Source organism: Callorhinchus milii, unplaced genomic scaffold (genome assembly GCF_018977255.1).
Source record: "Callorhinchus milii isolate IMCB2004 unplaced genomic scaffold, IMCB_Cmil_1.0 Scaffold13, whole genome shotgun sequence".
NCBI classification, from domain to species: Eukaryota; Metazoa; Chordata; class Chondrichthyes; order Chimaeriformes; family Callorhinchidae; genus Callorhinchus; species Callorhinchus milii.
The window spans coordinates 18,123,340-18,133,528 of NW_024704754.1; the positions used below are offsets into that span (position 1 = coordinate 18,123,340).

Here is a 10,189-nt window from a genome sequence, read left to right on the forward strand (position 1 = left end):
GTGCGCGAGAGAGAGAGAGAGAGAGAGAGGGAGAGAGAGCGAGCGAGAGAGGGAGAGCGAGAGAGCGAGCGAACCGTGTCCCCGTTTAATTAATGGCGTTCGCTCGTTCAGCCTGTGAGAGACAGCGAGAGAGAGGGAGAGGGAGAGAGAGAGAGCGCCAGAGAGAAAGAGAGAGCCAAAGAGAGCGAGAACAAACAAACAGCAAGTCTCTTACACAACACCACGCAGGTTGGCACAAAATAAAAGCAATTAGGTTCCTGCGATACGCTTGTTTGCTGGGTTTGGGCCTGACGTGATAAATGGGGGGCATTTTATGTTTAAATGACTATTTTGCTTCACGATGCCACGTTTGGAGGATGACTGCTGCACCACAACAGTGATTAGAGAGGACTTAGAAGAATAATCATCATCATATTCATAATCATAATAATAATCCTTTATTTTATTCTATTCTGTGAAGCGCTTTGAGAAGTTTCAACGACACATTGATTAGGCTTTGTGTCAAATGCAAGGATTAGTATTATTGATGATGTACCGAGTGCTAAAACAACAGCCCCACAACTTTTACCCTGTGTCGTTTCATCACAAGCTCCGTCGATTGCTTGTTTCTTACAGTTAAACAGCCAATTCACTTCTCGAAGATGTGATAACAACAATAATAATAACAATAACCCTTGTATTTGACGCCGCGCCTCATCGCGTCTTCGCGACGTCTCAAAGCGCTTCACAGAATAGACTGTAAAGTGAATTGACTGTGTATTTTCTGGGCGGAAAGTGGCAGGCAATTGCGCACAGCAGCGACCCCACAAATGAGCGACCAATTTATGACTCTTTTGTTTCTTGCCTGCGGAGCAAGGAAACTCGCCCAAGATAAGACGCTATTTCGAATTGTAAGGATTATTATTATTGTTGTTGTTGTTCCTGAGCGTAAATGAGCCCGGAGGTGGAGAGGGAGGGAGCGAGGCTTCTCGCTTTGCGGAAAGGGAGGGTCTGAAATCAAAGACATCAGTAGGACCAAGTTTTCAATCAGAGTTTGCTCCGAGCTGACAGTAATGGATTGAGATGTGGAAGATGTAGCACAAATTGAATAATGTAATAAAGGACATGATCCGAATTCAAATAAAAACCCATCGAAGAGTTAGTCCGCCCCCCCCACCCAGCCCTCGCACCCCACACCTCCCCCCCTCGCCTCCGCCACTCCCCCCTTCACCTCCTCCAAGGCCCATCTCAAGACTTTCCTCTTCGATCATGACCGACCACCCTCCCAGCCCCACTAGGCCCCAACCCCCAGCTCAGGTGCAAACCCTTATCCGTCCAGCGCCTCGGGACTTCCTGTCGACGTGAAAGGTGCCGTGTCACTGCCAGTTGTTGTTGTTGTCGCCCTCGTTGGCACTTCAACTTTACTCCCGTGACAAACCCAGTGATTCGTTTTTTTGCTCACAAGGCACACAGGCACTTCACTGTGCAGTCTGTGAGGCACGTTGAGACGTCTCAACGACGTGAAAACACAATGCAAGGATTATTATTATTATTAACGTGTGAAAGTGAGTTATCCTTGGCTTCCTCCGCATCAGGCTTGGCCGGAGCGTGGAGTTGACGGAGTGAAGGAGACTCTAAGGCAGCTCCGCTGTGGGTTAGAGGTCTACTTCCTTGCCTGTCCCATCACGTGGAGTGAAACCCCGGTGCCGCTGGGGGCTGTGCTGGTCCGGGGCTATCATTACTATTATTATTATTGCCCAATCAATCTGCAGAGGAAAAAGCAGTAGATTCACATTTGCATAAATCATTCATGCAAATCATCTCAGCAGCTTCCAAACTCGGCAGCTCCAGTCAGCTTCGTTTATTTCATATTAAACCGCGTGACATCAAGTATTAGCGGCGTTCCAGGCAGCGCAGAACGAGAAGAGGACGAGGAGAATGCACAAACCGCCACCACTTGCATTCTACATGTCGCTCTTGTGTCTCGTTGCCCCCTTTCCCCCCACCCACCCACCCCACCCCACCCCCCAAAGTAATGGGGGAAAATTGCGATGAGTAATGTGTTGGTTATCAAATTGTTCATTAATGTAGACGCCACTGGAGACACGATGGGGAGAGAGCGGGGACTGGGGTTAGAGTGGAGACCTGAACTGGAGGTTGGGTTCAGGAGGGGTGGACGGCAGCGATGTGTAGGTGGGTGACCAAAGGCGTGGACGAAGAGGTGGGACTTGAGATGGGCCTTGAAGGAAGCGAGGGAGGAAGGCGAAGGGAATGTGGAATGGAGAAAGGGTGGGGGGGCAGAGAGGCTGAAGGCCTGACCGCTGATGGTGGGGCGGGCCGGGTGAGTGGGGGTGGGCGTGAGTGTGGGGGGACATGGGCAGACTGGAGCCTTGAATAGAACAGAGTCTGGGAGAGAGTTGCACAGCGAGGAGAAGTGGTGCGTGGAGCTCTCTGTTCCGTTCTGTGTGGACATTTATTTATCGCTACGCCCGTTAAAGGGAAACTCATTAAAGTAACAAGGAAAAGCTCATTAGTGTGATCCTCTGGAGGGGCTAAATATCTATTGCAAGTTGCAGAAATACACTTGTTTTGCGAGCTGACATCTGCGGAAATGATGACTGCGCAAAGTCGTGGGAAACCTCCCTACTCTCCCGACGTGAAAGGATTTCCATCTTCGTTGACGTCTATTTTAGCTTATTCCCACTTTTTAAGGATTCTTTTTTCGAGGCTCGGTCCGACATCCATTACTCCATTCCGCTTCTTTCAAGAGGGTTGGAGGCGAGGGGTGGTGGGGGTGGGATGGTGGCCGAAGGCACAGTCAAAGGAGAAGGTCTTGAGACGTGCCCTGAAGGAGGCGAGGGAAGGGGGGGGAGTGAGGCAGAGGGATTCGGGGATGGAGTTCCAGAGGCTGGAGCGAGGGTTGGATAGCATACGGCGGAGTGGGGGTGCGGGGAGAGTAGCGCTGAGGGATTGCAGGAGGTACGAGACTGAAAATGATGGAGGAGAGTGGTGTGCAAGAGCTGCCAGCGCTCGAGGGGTTAACTGCGCCAATCGCTAAGCGAGGGCTGACCTCTCTCACCTTGTGCCGATGGTTAAAAGGCTCTTGATCAGCACCTGCCGTGTCAGCTAACGCCACGCATGGAAGCCTGATTATTGTACACTCCAGTCCTCTTACTCAGTGGTCCGATGATGGCTTTTGCTCGGCAAGCTGTTCGGAACCTGTGGGCGTTTCCAGGGAAGGTGCGGAGACGAGAGGACATGCAGTTACAGTTCCCCAATGGTGTCAGCTCCCATGCTCTGCCCTTTCCTTCTCGGTCAATGTCACGTTGAGAGCAGGGCACGATATGTGGAGTCCTGTAGCTCGGTGGTTAGAGCTCTCGCCTCGCAAGCGAGAGAATCCGGGTTCGATTCCCGGTCAGGATGAAACCTTAGGCAAGTTTCCTTACTCCACACAGACACACACACACACAGACACACACACACGCCTCTGTTTAGTAACCAGGTTGTTATTCGATTGGTGGATATCTTTTCCGAGGATAACAATCCTCCAAAAATAATAATAATTTGGTCACTTCAATCCAGGGCTGTTTGTGGGGACGCCGCTGGGAGCCATTGGCTGCCGCCACAAAACACACAGTCAATTCACTTTGCGGTGTATCCTGTGAAGCGCTTTGAGACGTCTCGACGACGTGATGAGGCGCTGTATCAAATGCCAGGATTCATATTATTATTACGATAAGTGCCAACCTGTGGCTCAGTCACTCCCGCTCTCACCTCCGGTTGTATGATTAAGTCGCTCAAAGTCAGGGACTTGGAACTCACAGTCTCGGCTGACCTTCCAGCGCTGTGCTGGGGGGAGGAACGCCCCAGGTTTGTCGGAGGCGCCGTCCTTCGGATGAGACGTTAAACCCCGCCTGTGTCCTGTTCAGGTGGACGTTAAAGATCCCGCGGGAAAGAGCAAAGGAGAAAGGCATCAAACCAACAGCAGAGAATGTCCGAGCAAAATTAACAGAGCGAGAGAGCGAGAGAGAGACAGAGAGAGAGGAAGTTTAGCTTTGCCTAAGTTAGCAACAGTTTTGTGAAATTGACACATACTGGGTGAGAATGGGGAGTTTTAATCAAACAATGTCTAACCTTTTACAGTGGGAATGAATTCATGGAAGGTAATTGTTCTGGCATTGCTATTATTTAAGTTATTACAGATATCCTTCGCCAGATAATTAACTGTGATGAAGTAGGCAATGATATCTTTCCCCAATGCTCCAGAGGATAGTCAGCACAATTAAGCACTGACTGACTGACTGTTGCTTTGATATATAAGTTAGAGGACACTTTCACTGCTGGGACTATCATCTGTATTTTTTAAATTGCATTTCACTTTGAGGGACGTGCTTTTAATCATATAATAATAATAATTATCTTTGCTTTTGATATAGCCCCTTATCACATCGTTGAGATGACACAAAGCTCTTCATAGAATATATTGTAAAGTGCAGTCACTGTGTGTTTTGTGGGTGAAACTCGGCAGCCAATTGCGCACAGCAGCGACCCCACAAACAGCCGTGGATTGAGTGACCAATTCTTTTTTATTTTGGGGGGAAGGATTATTACCCCCGGAAAGCGATCCGCCCATCGAGTAACAACCAGGTGCCTACTTACTGCTAGGCAAACAGAGACAGGTGGAGCAATGAAACTTGCCTCAGGTCTCACCCCGCCCGGGAATCGAACCCGGGTCCTCTCGCGTACGAGGCGAGTGCTCTCACCACTGAGCCACAGGACTCCGCAAGACTCCAACAAATGTCGGCTCATAACGCAGACGTTTGAACAATGCTTAAATCATTCCTCAACACATCTATACGAGATTCAGACAGAAGCAGACAGAGCATTGCTCAGCTTAATTCTCAGCTACCAGTGATTTTTTTTTCCGCCTGAGTTAAATATATCCACTATGAGCCACTATCTGCCCAATTGGAAATATTGATGGTTTCAAGAGTAGGTAACACTTAGTATGAGAAGCAATAAAATGAGCCACTTTCCTCAGATTCCCCCTGTGCACATCACCAAACCCGCTCGAGAAAGATTGAATATGCGACGTTCCTTAACAGATCGGTCGTGCTAATTAGCACATCGAGGGCTAGTCAGCCCCCACTGGCTCCAGATTGATTCTATTCAAAATGCACTACAAAATGACATTTACACTGCATCTTTCACGTCAGGAGGAGGTCCCAAGGCCCTGGACAGTCAGGGATTTGCACCCGAGCTGGGGATTGGGCTCAGGAGGGGGTGGAGGGCGGGGAGGGTGGGGGGGTAGGAGGGTGACCGAAGGCACAGTCGGTCGAAGAGGAGGGTCTTGAGGCTTGTGCCTGGAAGGAGGCGAGGGAGCAGGCGAGGCGAAGGGACTGTAGGATGGAGTTCCAGAGGGTGGGGGCAGAGCGGCTGAAGGTCCGGACACCGATGGTGGAGCTGGCCGGGCGGGGGACATGGAGCAGGTCAGAGCCCGCTGAGCGGAGGGAGCAGACAGGTTGATACGGGGTTAGCAGGTCACAGAGGTAGGGAGGAGCTGGGTCTTGCAGTGCCTTGAAGCTGAGGACCTTCCTGTCCTGTTTCTGAGTTCAGAGTCTGGCAATGTCTTAATCATAGCTCGTTTTCAAGGACTAACTGGGAAAAGCCAAACGTGATTAAAATTCAGCCATTTTATTTTGGATTATTATTCTTATTGTTGTTATAGTTTGCTGAAATTGTGGACGGCCCAAATAATAAGAATAATAATAACCCTTACATGTGGTACGGTAAAAGATAATAATAATTCGGTCACTCAATCCACGACTGTTTGTGTGGGGAACACTGCTGTGGGCAATTGGCTGCCGTGTTTCGCCCACAAAATATCCAGTCACTACACTCGACAGTATATCCTGTGAAGGGCTTTGAGACGTCTCAACGACATGATAAGGCGCTGTATCAAATGCGAGGATTGTTATTATTAGTGTTGCGGCACTTTTCACCTCGGGAGGACATTTCGAAGCCTTTCACACGGGGCACACGGTAAAGTGCACGACTGTATATTTTGTTGGCGAAAGACAGCAGCCAATTGCTCTCACAAGCAGTTGTTTCGTGGCTGAGCCCCCAACCTCTGTGTTTTGCCATGTATCGAGGCTGATCAATTAATAGTCTGAACGCGCCGATAATAACAGGAAGGAAGCAATAAGTTTGGCTCCAGATCTGTTAGCAGCTTTTGTGTCCCTGGTAATAGATGGGCTTGATATTAAAGGTTTGTTCCGCGGTTGAAAGCAATCTGTTCTTATTATAAAAGGCAATTCAGTCCTCCTCGGGAGTTCACATTAGTTGCAAAGGGTTTGTACCGATCAGACAAGCCGTTTGTTTTATAATTTCCAAACCTGCTGTACAGGGGGGTGAGAAATTGCTTGGCAAGTGGAGGCTGAGTGATTTCCTTTTTACACTGACCAACTCGGTAGCCATTTTGCTCAAAGCAAGGTCCCGCACCAGGTGAATGAAAACAATTTGGTCACTCAATCCACGGCTGTTTGTGGGACAATTGGTTGCCGTGTTTCGCCCACAAAGTACACACTTTACAGTGAATTCTCAACTGCGTGACAATAATAATATTAATAATTCTTGCGTTGGATACAGCGCCTTATCACCTTCAGACATCTCAGAGCACTTCACAGAATATCCTGTAAAGTGAATTGATTGAATATTTTGTGGGCGATAAGGCGCTGTTTCAGGAACAAGAACTATTATTATTATTATTATTGAGCTCCTGTTAAACATAATCCATTACTATTGACATTCCACGATGGGTTCAATGAAGTGAAATTGTTAACAGTGCCAATCACGTTCCACTTGTGACTTCCAGATCAATATCTTGGAATTCAGACGTGTCATAAAAGCTTAAGGTCGCTGCTCATATCTCTTCCCCCCATCCCTAACCCCACAAAGGTTATTAGTTTGGTAAGGGAATGATGTCTCGAGGGAGAAATTAGGAAGTCAAACAGGGGACTTGAAATTCCATTATCCTACAAGATTGTCAACTGGAAGTTTGTGTTACTACACTGTGAACTTATGGAACGCTCTGCCTCAATTCCTCTGCCTCGCCCCCCCCCCCCCCCCATCTCCTTGCCCGTCTTTAGATCAAAGCTGAAGACCTTCCTCTTCAACCGCGCCTATGGTCACCTCCCTTCCCCCCCCCTCTCTCTCACTCGGTGTGAAACTCGACACTGTGAAGCATTGTGAGATGCTATCCTGCGCGAAGGGCACTGTGCGAATGCAAGTTGTTGCTGTTGTTGTGCGAGAGGTGGCGGGGAGTGGAGTTGGGAGGGGGGGAGGGGTAAATGGTGACTTAAATTGGATCCACTTCAACCAAATACTTTACATGGGGCTCCAAACTAAGGTGAAATAGATTGATTACTGCTCTAACGCAATTCGCTGCCACGTTTCGCCCACAAAATAGACAGTCACTCCACTTTACAGTATATCCTGTGAAGCGCTTTGAGATGTCTCAACGACACGATAAGGAACGATACCAAATGCAAAGAATATTATTAATATAGAATAACAAGAAATTCAGTCACGTGGCAATGGGATTTGTAAAGGGCGATGTGAGAGAGTAGAGAGATGGCGGAGTGGGGGTGGGGGGGGGGGGGGGGTGGGTGGGGAGCGAGAGGAAAAAAAATCAAGCTCCTCTCTCGAAACACTATGGGTAAGTAAATCATCTCGAGCTGCTGTGAATTGGACTGAAATTGGATTGTCACTCGGCTCACGAAAGGACAGGACATTGCCTATAATATATATGTATATAAATAAATCAATAAATCAATCAATCAATAAATAAATGGAGAGATAATCAAGCTCTGAGATTGTCGGGAAAATTGGTTCATTTTCCTGTAATTTCACTGCGCTAGCCTGCAGTTTGTAATAAAGAACAGACTTGAGGGAAATAACAGCTAAAGCTGTCTTAATTTCCAGCTCGCTCTGCGAGGCCAAACAGCAAACCCCCAGTGGGTTTGGTAGGTCGTGCTAGTTTATTAATTCTCTCTCTTTCTTTTAAACTGTCACCGAGTAAAGCTCCGAGCTTCCGTGTAGAACGTTCGAAGCGATGGGATTCATTCCTCAAAACTCGCCTCCATCACTTCCCCGGGAACTCTCTATGTGCATGTTGTTGTTGTTGTTGTTGTTGTTTCAACTCTCAGTCCAGGCTGACTTTCCAGCGCAGCGCTGGGAGGGGGTTGTGCTGTGTTGTTGGACCTTTGTTAACAACCTCCGTGGTCCTGGAACTCCATCCCCCCAGTCCCTTCGCCTCGCTCCCTCCCTTCCTCCCTCCCTCACCTCCTTCAAAGCACCATGTTAAACACCTCAATGGGATCACCATTCAACCTTCTCGTCTCAAGGCGACAGAAACAGCCAATTAAGGATTTGCAGGCCAGAAATTCTCCAAACCGATATCTCTTCAGGGCATTGCAGCTGCCATGTTATTGACCGCTCCTGCAAAACAGTGAGATGATAATCATCATCGGTGCATGTTATAGCACAGCGCCTTTTTATCTGAGGGGATTGCCGGCCGGGAGAGGGAGGGGGAGAGACCCCCTTCGCTTTCCGAGTGGTGCCGCGGAAATCTTTAAATCTTTAACTGAACAGGCAGGACAGGGCAGGGAGACGGGGAGCTTGTTTTAACGTCTCACCCGGAACATTTTAGACTTACGCATAGCCTTTCACGCACGTCTCAGTCGTGTTTTACTCAAGTTTCCTTATTCCACGCACGCCTCTGTTTACCCAGCGGTAAGTAGGAACCCTGTTGTTGGTCGATTGGCGGATCACTTTCCGGGCTGTAATAATCCCTTCAAAGGAAAAAATAATCCACAGCTGTTTGTGGGGACGCTGCTGTGTGCAATTGGCTGCCGCTTTTCACCCAGAAAATATACAGTCAATTCACTTTACAGTCTATTCTGTGAAGCTTTGAGGCATCTCAATGACGTGATAAAGCGCCGTATCAAATGCAAAGGATTATTATTATTACTAAAGAAGGATTGGAAGCCCCAGATGTGGGGGGGGGGGGGGCCTGGATCTGGCGTGGGGGAGGATGGGGGTGGGAGGTTGATGAGACACTGGTTGAATGTGTGTGTGTATGCGTATGCAAAGTGTTTGGGGGGGTGGGGTGGGGGGAGAAGGAGGAGGAAAAGAAAGTAAACTTAAGTGCACACACAGCGTGTTTCACACAGAGACTGAGATGATGGAAACTGTGCGCTCATTATCTGACGATGATTGGCAGGCTGAGTGATGAGGCGAGAGCTTTAATTGTTGCTGCCACGGCGTTCGACAGGCTTTTAAGGGAACGTGTTATTTATACAATGAAAGTGGCCCCCTGGGAGACCTTGACTATGACAGCAGCTCAGCTCGTGTTCCAGTTATTGTACGTGGGCAGCTCATGCTGGGTTTCCACTAGTCTCGCTCTCTCTCTCTCTCTCTCTCTCTCATCTCATTCCTCGTTTGTCTGCCCCACGTCAAGTGGTTGGCTCTGCGTTGTCCGACACGAGCTGGTAAAAGAGATCGAGACAAAGGGAAACAGGCACAAGGGAGAGGGGGAGAGGGAGTGGGCGGGAAGGAGGGAGGGACGGAGGGGGTTGGTGTAGAGTTAACAAACTCCAGCACGGACTGGTTGGCTTGAACGGTCTGGTTTGTATTAGTCCTGCAGCGTATTGGTTAGAGCACTCCTCGCGAGCGAGAGGACCCGGGTTTCATTTGGTGCAATCGGCATTTTCGCCGCGTTTCACCCATAAAATACACAGTCAATTCACTTTACAGTGTATCCTGTGAAGCGCTTTGAGACGTCTCGAAGGCGTGATAAGGCGCTGTGTCAAATGCCAGGGATTATTATTGATTATTATTGATTACTATTATTATTAAATTGGACGACCAGTTTATCTGGAGGGCTGTTGGTCAGAGAAATAATATCTCTTGTGATCTTTTGGACACCGGTATGAGTTTACGGATGTCATTTGAAAGGGCCCGATATTCACACTGGGGTAGATGGATGGAACGCTACTGATAACAAGGCATTAATCAGCTGCGGTTAGAGACAGTCGGTCAATTACTCCAAGGCACTATATCTTAGCTCTATCGCACCACTGACGTGACAGTGCGCCAAGTCACCCAACAGCAAATTGATTGAAATAATTAAAATGCAACGCTCCGACAG

The 10,189-nt window shown here is 48.6% G+C and overlaps 1 non-coding gene across 1 annotated transcript; it reads right to left on the reverse strand.

Moving 5' to 3' along the window:
• Positions 1-4,685: 4,685 nt before the first annotated feature.
• trnat-cgu lies at positions 4,686-4,759 on the reverse strand. The gene has a single exon. It is a non-coding gene; the product is annotated as a tRNA-Thr (tRNA).
• Between the last annotated feature and the right edge of the window lie 5,430 nt (positions 4,760-10,189).